This window comes from Porites lutea, chromosome 3 (genome assembly GCF_958299795.1).
Source record: "Porites lutea chromosome 3, jaPorLute2.1, whole genome shotgun sequence".
In the NCBI taxonomy this organism is placed as follows: Eukaryota; Metazoa; Cnidaria; class Anthozoa; order Scleractinia; family Poritidae; genus Porites; species Porites lutea.
The window spans coordinates 23,628,316-23,635,792 of record NC_133203.1 but is presented as its reverse complement, the minus strand read 5'-3'; the positions used below and the strand labels follow the sequence as shown (position 1 = coordinate 23,635,792).

General features: G+C 38.7%; 1 pseudogene; it reads right to left on the bottom strand.

Annotated features, from left to right (window-relative positions):
* Positions 1–2,168: 2,168 nt before the first annotated feature.
* On the bottom strand, positions 2,169–6,171 carry LOC140931993 (uncharacterized; annotated as a pseudogene).
* Between the last annotated feature and the right edge of the window lie 1,306 nt (positions 6,172–7,477).

Genomic DNA, 7,477 nt, shown 5'->3' with positions numbered 1-7,477 from the left:
CCATAAAATGCATCTTTTAGTCCTTTCTGGCCTTTTTACTAAACAAAATGACAGATTTTACTGCCCTTTCATTTACATCAACTAATCAATCCTCATCCTTTCATGTACTTATATGAAACCTGAAAAAGGTTCCCCTGTCGGGCGGAGATTCCACGTATAGGCCTTCATAGTAAATACCCTTTACCCTTTTTCTTTTGCATTATGTATCCCCCATTTGCCATTTTTCCATTTCCTACAATCTCCACCTAAATATGAGTTGTCATTTTCCATTCTGACATATCAGCCACACGAGGCGGGCTGGGCATCCGTCTGACCGCTGAAGTACTGGACAACAGCTTCACCGATGCTGTTAACGTCAACTAAAATAAGCCCTTATTTGCAACAAAAGCAAAACCCTGAACGTTTCTGTTAGTAGTAGTAAAATCAAGTCATCGTACAAATGAAGAAGTGTGTTGTTTAAATTTCCATACCGTATTTATTCGAATAAGCGCCCAACCTCGAATAAGCGCCCACCTCGAAAAAGCGCCCATCCTAAAGGCAGAAAAAGTTAATAAGCGGTCAGCCTCGAATACCATAACCATTGTCTTGGATTTCTCTTAGGATGACTGTAATACCCAGGAGAAATTGAGAAAAATGGTTATGCAAAATTTTGAGGGGCAAACAAGGCGCATTATGGTCTTTGTGAAAGTAGTAAATTAATACTTACCATTTATTGAGGAAAAAATTCATTCGTGATTAACTTTTTCGACCCATAACCCTTATTCTGCAACTGACTTTCATCCATGGGCGTAAAGCTACGTACAGTCGACGGACCCAGTAACTTCTAACACTGTTGGTAGTTTGATCAGCTTCAAACTTTGCGCAACAACTACCAACAAGGTGTGCAAACTAGCCTGCGTAGCAAGCGTTTCCTCGCGAGGTTCGTCCAGAAAGCTGGGACAAGAGCGAAAAAAAAAATGAATGACGGAAGATGGGGAGGGGAAAGAAGGAACCTTTTTTTTTTTGCTTCTGCTCTAACTTTCGCGCAGTAACTCGATTGGAAACGCTTGCTACGCAGGCTATGTGCAAACGGACGCAACATGTAACAGCCAACAATGTTTTGCCCAGGGCTAAACACTTCCAAATCCAACTCGGCCAAAATCCCTGGGGTAAAGTGAGAGGAGAGATTGGGGTTGATATCCCCAATGGTAAAGTGTTAGAGGCCATCTAGAGGCTGATTATCCCACAGGATATATGCGTGAGAGGTTATAATCCTCTCTAGGGGTTGATCATCCCCCAGGGTAATGTGTGAAAGGGTGGTAAGCCTTTCTAGAGGTTGATAATCCATCCCCAGGGTATAGGTGTGTGAAGTTATAATCCTCTCTAGGGGTCGATCCTCCCCCATGGTAATGATAATCCCCCAGGGTTTATAAGTGTAAGGTTATAATCCTCTCTAATAATAATAAATAATAAACGTCTTTATTGCTCATTAGATAAGAATACATATCCAATGTTACAGGATAAAAAGATTAAAAGTTCAGCTAAATTACAATAGAATAAAAAGATTGACAAATGCGAAAAACTAGTTACACATGTCTGACATAAAATATCATAAAAGATTGTATTAAAAAATTAATCTATTTACAAATGTGTTCTTATAACGTTCTGTGTTTATGTTTGGCCTTTGGAAGCTTTTACGTCTAAGATTGCAGGTTAGATTGTTCTTTTCTTGCGGTAAGCACACCTTCAGAGGGTGGTTATCATGCTGTTTAGCTTTTTGAAAGATCGCTTTATCTTGTTTTTGTGGTAATGATCTAATATTTAACTGTGTAGATATAAAGAGTAACTTATAGCTTATGTCTAAAAATTGCTGAAGGACATTAATTTCCGCAACGGAGGCACCATAAACAGATAGTCTGTAGGTTATGTTAGGGAGAACAATACTATTCGAAATATATTCGAAAAATCAATAAATAGCTTAAGTGCCTAAGTAAGCGTAAATCCTAATAAATAAGGATAAATATGGAAAATAAGAGTTAATGATTGGACGATAGAAACAAATAGAAATGCAAATAAATATGAAAATTTAGCATAATGACTAATTTCCTCCGTGATACCTATTATTAAACACAATTTTTGAATAACTGTACAAAGAAAGTCTCTTAATAAGATAATATATATTTGACCACTGCAATCAATTTTTCAAGTTCTTAGCGAACATAGACTTTCCAGAAATCACCAGAAGATGTTGGATTTGGGATGTCATCATCGCAAAGAAAATAAGGTGGGTTCATTAACCAATGATATTTGCCAAATGTAAAAGCAGGATATATATACAGCCTGTCTTGATTTTGACCATGACCCCATTTGCCAACTGTGTACACGCCATTTTCCAATCCCCAATTCTGACAAACTCTTGCCAGCCTTGAGTTGTCATTTTCCCTAATGACATATGAGCCACACGAGGCGGGCTGGACATCTGTCTGACCGCTGAAGTACTGGACTACAGCTTCACCGCTGCTGTTGGCAGCAGTGGTAACGTGGAACGTACGTCCATATTTTTTAAAGCAGTGGAATCTCAGTTGGGTGAAAGACAAGTTTGTTCTCAGCTCATTCATGGCGGTTTTCGTGAGAACCATTTGATCACTGGTTATTCCACGGTATGAAGTCTTGACTGGTAGCTGAGAGGGAGTAGTTGAACCAATCACAATGTTGGAAACAAGAAGCCAACCTCCTAAAATCATAAAGATAAATATACAAGCTTAGGCCCAGTATATTCGTTGAATTCATCGTAACGTTAGAAACAAGAAGCCAGCCTCCTAAAATCAGGAAGATAAACAATGTCTTAAGGAGTTCTATTTCTATAACTTATTACCTTCGAATGTAAGAATTTTCCCTGTTTTCCCCAGTAAACCCAGATGTTACAAAGGTATATCCCTAAGATGTTTCAACCACCCCCCCCCCCCCCCCTCTTCTCCCACCACCACCACCAACATCACTACCACTTCTGAGTTTGGAGTTTACAATGTCTTGTCGATTATTTTAATTACCCTAAACCATGACAAAAGGCTGGCCTATCATTTCATTGAAAACAAATCTATCTACTATGCTCACGACTTTAGCTACTCTGCTAATTTACCCAAGTTTCTTCGTTGTCACAGCAATTTTATTGCATTTATTCACACTTGAATACATTGTACTGTGAATAGTCTCGCGCAGTGGATTATTAATCTGCTATGGTGTCTATCCCGATGATTTTCGTGGTGATACGAAAAACTCACATTTTTAATCAAAAACCCTAAAAATCGCCTTTTGCCGATTTTTTCACCTGATTTTACATTAAATGGCCAGATTGGGTTGTTTTATGCTGAAAAGTGGATTTTTCTCAAAAAGCTTGGTACTTTGCTTAAGAAATCACAGATAAAAGAATATGGCGAATCTTACCTCCGTCAGTTGTCATGTCACAATAAACCTTCAAAGGATTTCCATTATTCTCAGGGTCGATTATATACCTCCCGTCTCCCTTGGCGTACCCAGCGTCCCGGATGTCCTTACAAGACCTAAAAGGTCTTGGAGCAGGCTGGTTCATTACAACTAAAGAAAACAATACATTTTCACACTCAAGTAATATTCTCTGCAAAATGCGCTTAAACGTTTCAGACGTGCAAAGGAAAAGAAAAGAAAAAAATTAATAAAGGAATTACAGCCGAACCGCCCTCCATGAGCGGGTGACCCCGGGGGGGGGGGGGGGACTCCGCATATGAAGGGGGTGGGGATGCTCGTCGTTTCGCCTTAAGGTTGTAAATTTCGGATTTTGGTCTCATTTAGGGTGTTCTGGGCAAAACGCCATCATATATGCCGTGAAGGTCTCGTTTAGGGTTGCACGCGAAAAAATATAAAAATATAAATTTGATGTGTATATTTTTAATTCGTTTTAGTTACTCCATTCATATAATCCAAGTTTTCCCATTTGTCTGTGTTTTAACATGGTCTCTTTTAGGGGTCAAAAAAAGCTTGGGCCACGCCCAGATCGGTCTCCTTTAGGGGTTTAATTCAAAATTTCCGACGAGCATCACCACCCCTTTCATATGCGGAGTCCCCCCCCCCCCCCCCCGGGAGTGACCACGTATTCAAAACACCAATTTTTTTTTCAGTCAAAGCTCTGATATTAGAACCTTTTTTAAACGACCACCTCTCATAAGCCACCGCGACCGGTTTAGTAGCCTGACAGTTTTATTCCGGGTTTGCCATAATATTTGTCGGGACCTTTTTCTGTGGATCGATACTTGTAAGCGACAACTAAATCATCGTATTTTGGGTGGTCGCTTACGGGAGGTTCGACTATAGAGAACAAAGCTCGCTTTTTGGATTACTGACAAGCACTTATTCCTTTGTGAATTCGGCACAAAGCACCATCCGCTTCGTTTTTGCTTAATTACAGACACATTGAGACCTTCTTCCTGCCAGTCTAATCTTTCAATTTACTCTTTACATTAAACTAAACTACTAAATTTCGCTGCTATACATTTCACACTTTTGAAGTTTTTTCACCCATTAATAAACTCACTAAGTTTGACATTTCGCTGGTCTCCTCCAGTGTCATTGTTAGAAAAAACTCCTCTACTACCTTCTTGAATTATTTGTCTCGTTATCCCAGAATAGCCTCTGTTTACCCCTTAAATTTTGTATATTATTATTTTCAAATGCTCCTGGGGAACTGCATATTCCCTAGAGCATATGAAAACAAACACTTTTAAGCAAATTTGGGGGGAAAACAGAGTGCACTATGGGAGATTCGAAAATAGTCAATAATTAAGGGGAAGGGATAAGAAAGTATTTTATTCAATTGAAAAACAGTAGCAATTTGTAACTGAAACTAGCCGCAATGAGCAACAAAAAACAGAGAAAGACTTTTAAAGTAAGTAAATTTTTGGAAGTGGTGTTTGTTGTTAGTTTTTCCACAATTTCCTCTATATTGTTGGGCAGACTTCCATAATCTTGCGCCTGCTAGGCAGGCTGCACGTATGATAACGTGATTTTTTATCGGATGGATAGATAACCAAATTTTCTTAGGTATGGAACTCCTCGCACGCGCGTGGAGCTCCGCTATTAATAATAACGAAGCATAACTCACTCCTCACGCATCGTTTTCCTTCTTATCCAGGGTGACACTGACCGCTGTTAGTTGGTTTATTTTTATTGTGAGAAACAGGAACACAGGACACCTGCGTTGCACAAACAGGACGAAAACAAAATTTAATGATAATATCATACCTCTGAAGGCAGGTGGACTTTATATTGTGAACAATAGAAACCAAGCGGTGTTATTTCAATTACCCCTATTTCTAATAAAAAAGTAAGGGTATAGCCTCATACTTTGGAATTTAAAAAACTCTCTCGTTTGAATTTCACATCGTTCATTTGATTTAACTTTTACTAACCTTCACTGAGCCATAATAAGTAGACCCGTTCTTCTTTATAAAATCATCCGGCTTCATCTTCCGTGTTTTGTTGTTTAGCTCACAAACGTGTTTAGTAACATCTGCACCAGGATGAACATTAAACGACTTGCAGCTGGTATTTCTCAGGCATTTTTGGTGACATTCATCAGCCTCAGCAACAACGGACGTGTTAATAACATTACCAAATAAAACATGGTCTGAAAATGGTCAACAAATGGATGAGAAAAATGAAAAAAAGTCTTAAGGAACTAATAAGTTTACCGTAATCAGTTTGACGATTTTTGGTCCATGCCCGGCTAAAAATATAACTAAGTTCATTGGAACCCCGCCTTACGGCCACCTCTCGGTAATACGGTCAACTTTCGTTTTGAATTCTTCAGTAAGTGTTGAGGATGTGTCTCGTTATTTCAGCTTACTAATCTCAGCCGATGTCTGGTATCGGACAAACACTCCCTGAGATTGACTTCTTTTTCTATCATTACCCCAAAGGACAGAGGTGTTTTTGCCAGTCTGATTCATGTCAGATTTACTAGTTCGTGTCTCAACATTAAAACCATTAAAAGCGACACGTGTAGAGCATTTTGTTTTCCAAAAACACGACAATTATAATGTGAGGAAATGAACTCAGTATGTGAATGATAAAGATGGTTTGAAATTTTTAGTTAATTATAGGCGTTAACTTACCAATTTGAGTTTCCAAAACACTTGCGCAGAAGTCCGATTTGGACATTACCAATGAAACTACCATAACAGCAGTGAGAACGAACAAGCGAGTGAGACGCCAAAAGACCGCTACCATTATTATATTTTTTAGGTCCGACGGTGCATAAAATCATTGAATCTTTGTATTTTCAGCAACTAATTCATGACCAAAAGACACATTTTATACGTGTTATTGAATTTATTAATTATTTACTTGTTAAGAAGAGTGCAACAGTCATCTTTCTGTCAACACAATATCAGTTGATAACAATAACAACAGTTAAAGGTTTCAAGACGCGAAAGCTTTTTAAACCAACTTTTTACACGTGCATAATTATGACACCTCTCTTTTATGAGTAGTTACATTGTACGACTCTATGACTTCCGACTAATCCTCATGTTTTCTAAGTTGTAAAACGGGAAGTTCAACGCAAATAACACTATTCAGTAAAGAGGACGCGCATGCGAAATCCATCGTCTTTCAAAAGAAGCAGGTGGCAACTACGATGCGGTTTTACAACATTATCTTTTTTTGTAAACCTCTCTAAATTATCGCCCACGTTACGAGTTTTCGAAAATAATTCAAATAGAATGACGCCATTAGAGACGTGTTTTATTTAAGCTACAAATGTGTTCTCTTTTCAAAGTTTGCTTTGGTAATTGTTTTAGATGGATGGATTTCCAAGATGATCTTTTCGAGTTGGCTTCTAGCTGGCTTTATATGAACGACTTTCCCAATTATGCGTAAATAACAAGTATATTGCGTGCAACGTTGTTTTCAGCGTTTGCAGTGATACTGTGTCAGTGTTCTTTGTTTAAAAGCACACAAACAGTATCCTTCCCCGCAAGTGGGCACGTCAGTAAAAACATTACAAACGATTTACGTCATTACGGAAAATCACAGAACCACAGGATAGTAGAGACTCGAGGACGACGACTACTATAAAAAACAAGATTTAGCTTTTTTCGGGTATTAAAAAAAATAGGTATCCCGGAAACTTCATTTTTTTTACCAGAAAGGTCAGCACGGTTATCTTTATTGAAGAAGGTTAAGCTCTCTTCCGATTGCAAAAAAGTTAAGGTTCTAACTTTCGATAACTTGTTTTTACCGCCACATCATTCTCGCTAAAACTCGTAGTATAATGCACGAAGACGGCTATTACGATTAATCGCCAAAATGACGCTACGTACTTCACTAGCCTCGAGCTCCCGGGCAGACGTTCCTCGAGCTTCGTTACATGGGAGGCTATTGGTTCACGTGCGCGCGCACTAGTTAGTATTGGAAAAATACCGTATTTCCTCGAATAATGGACGTCTCACGATTAATCGCCAGT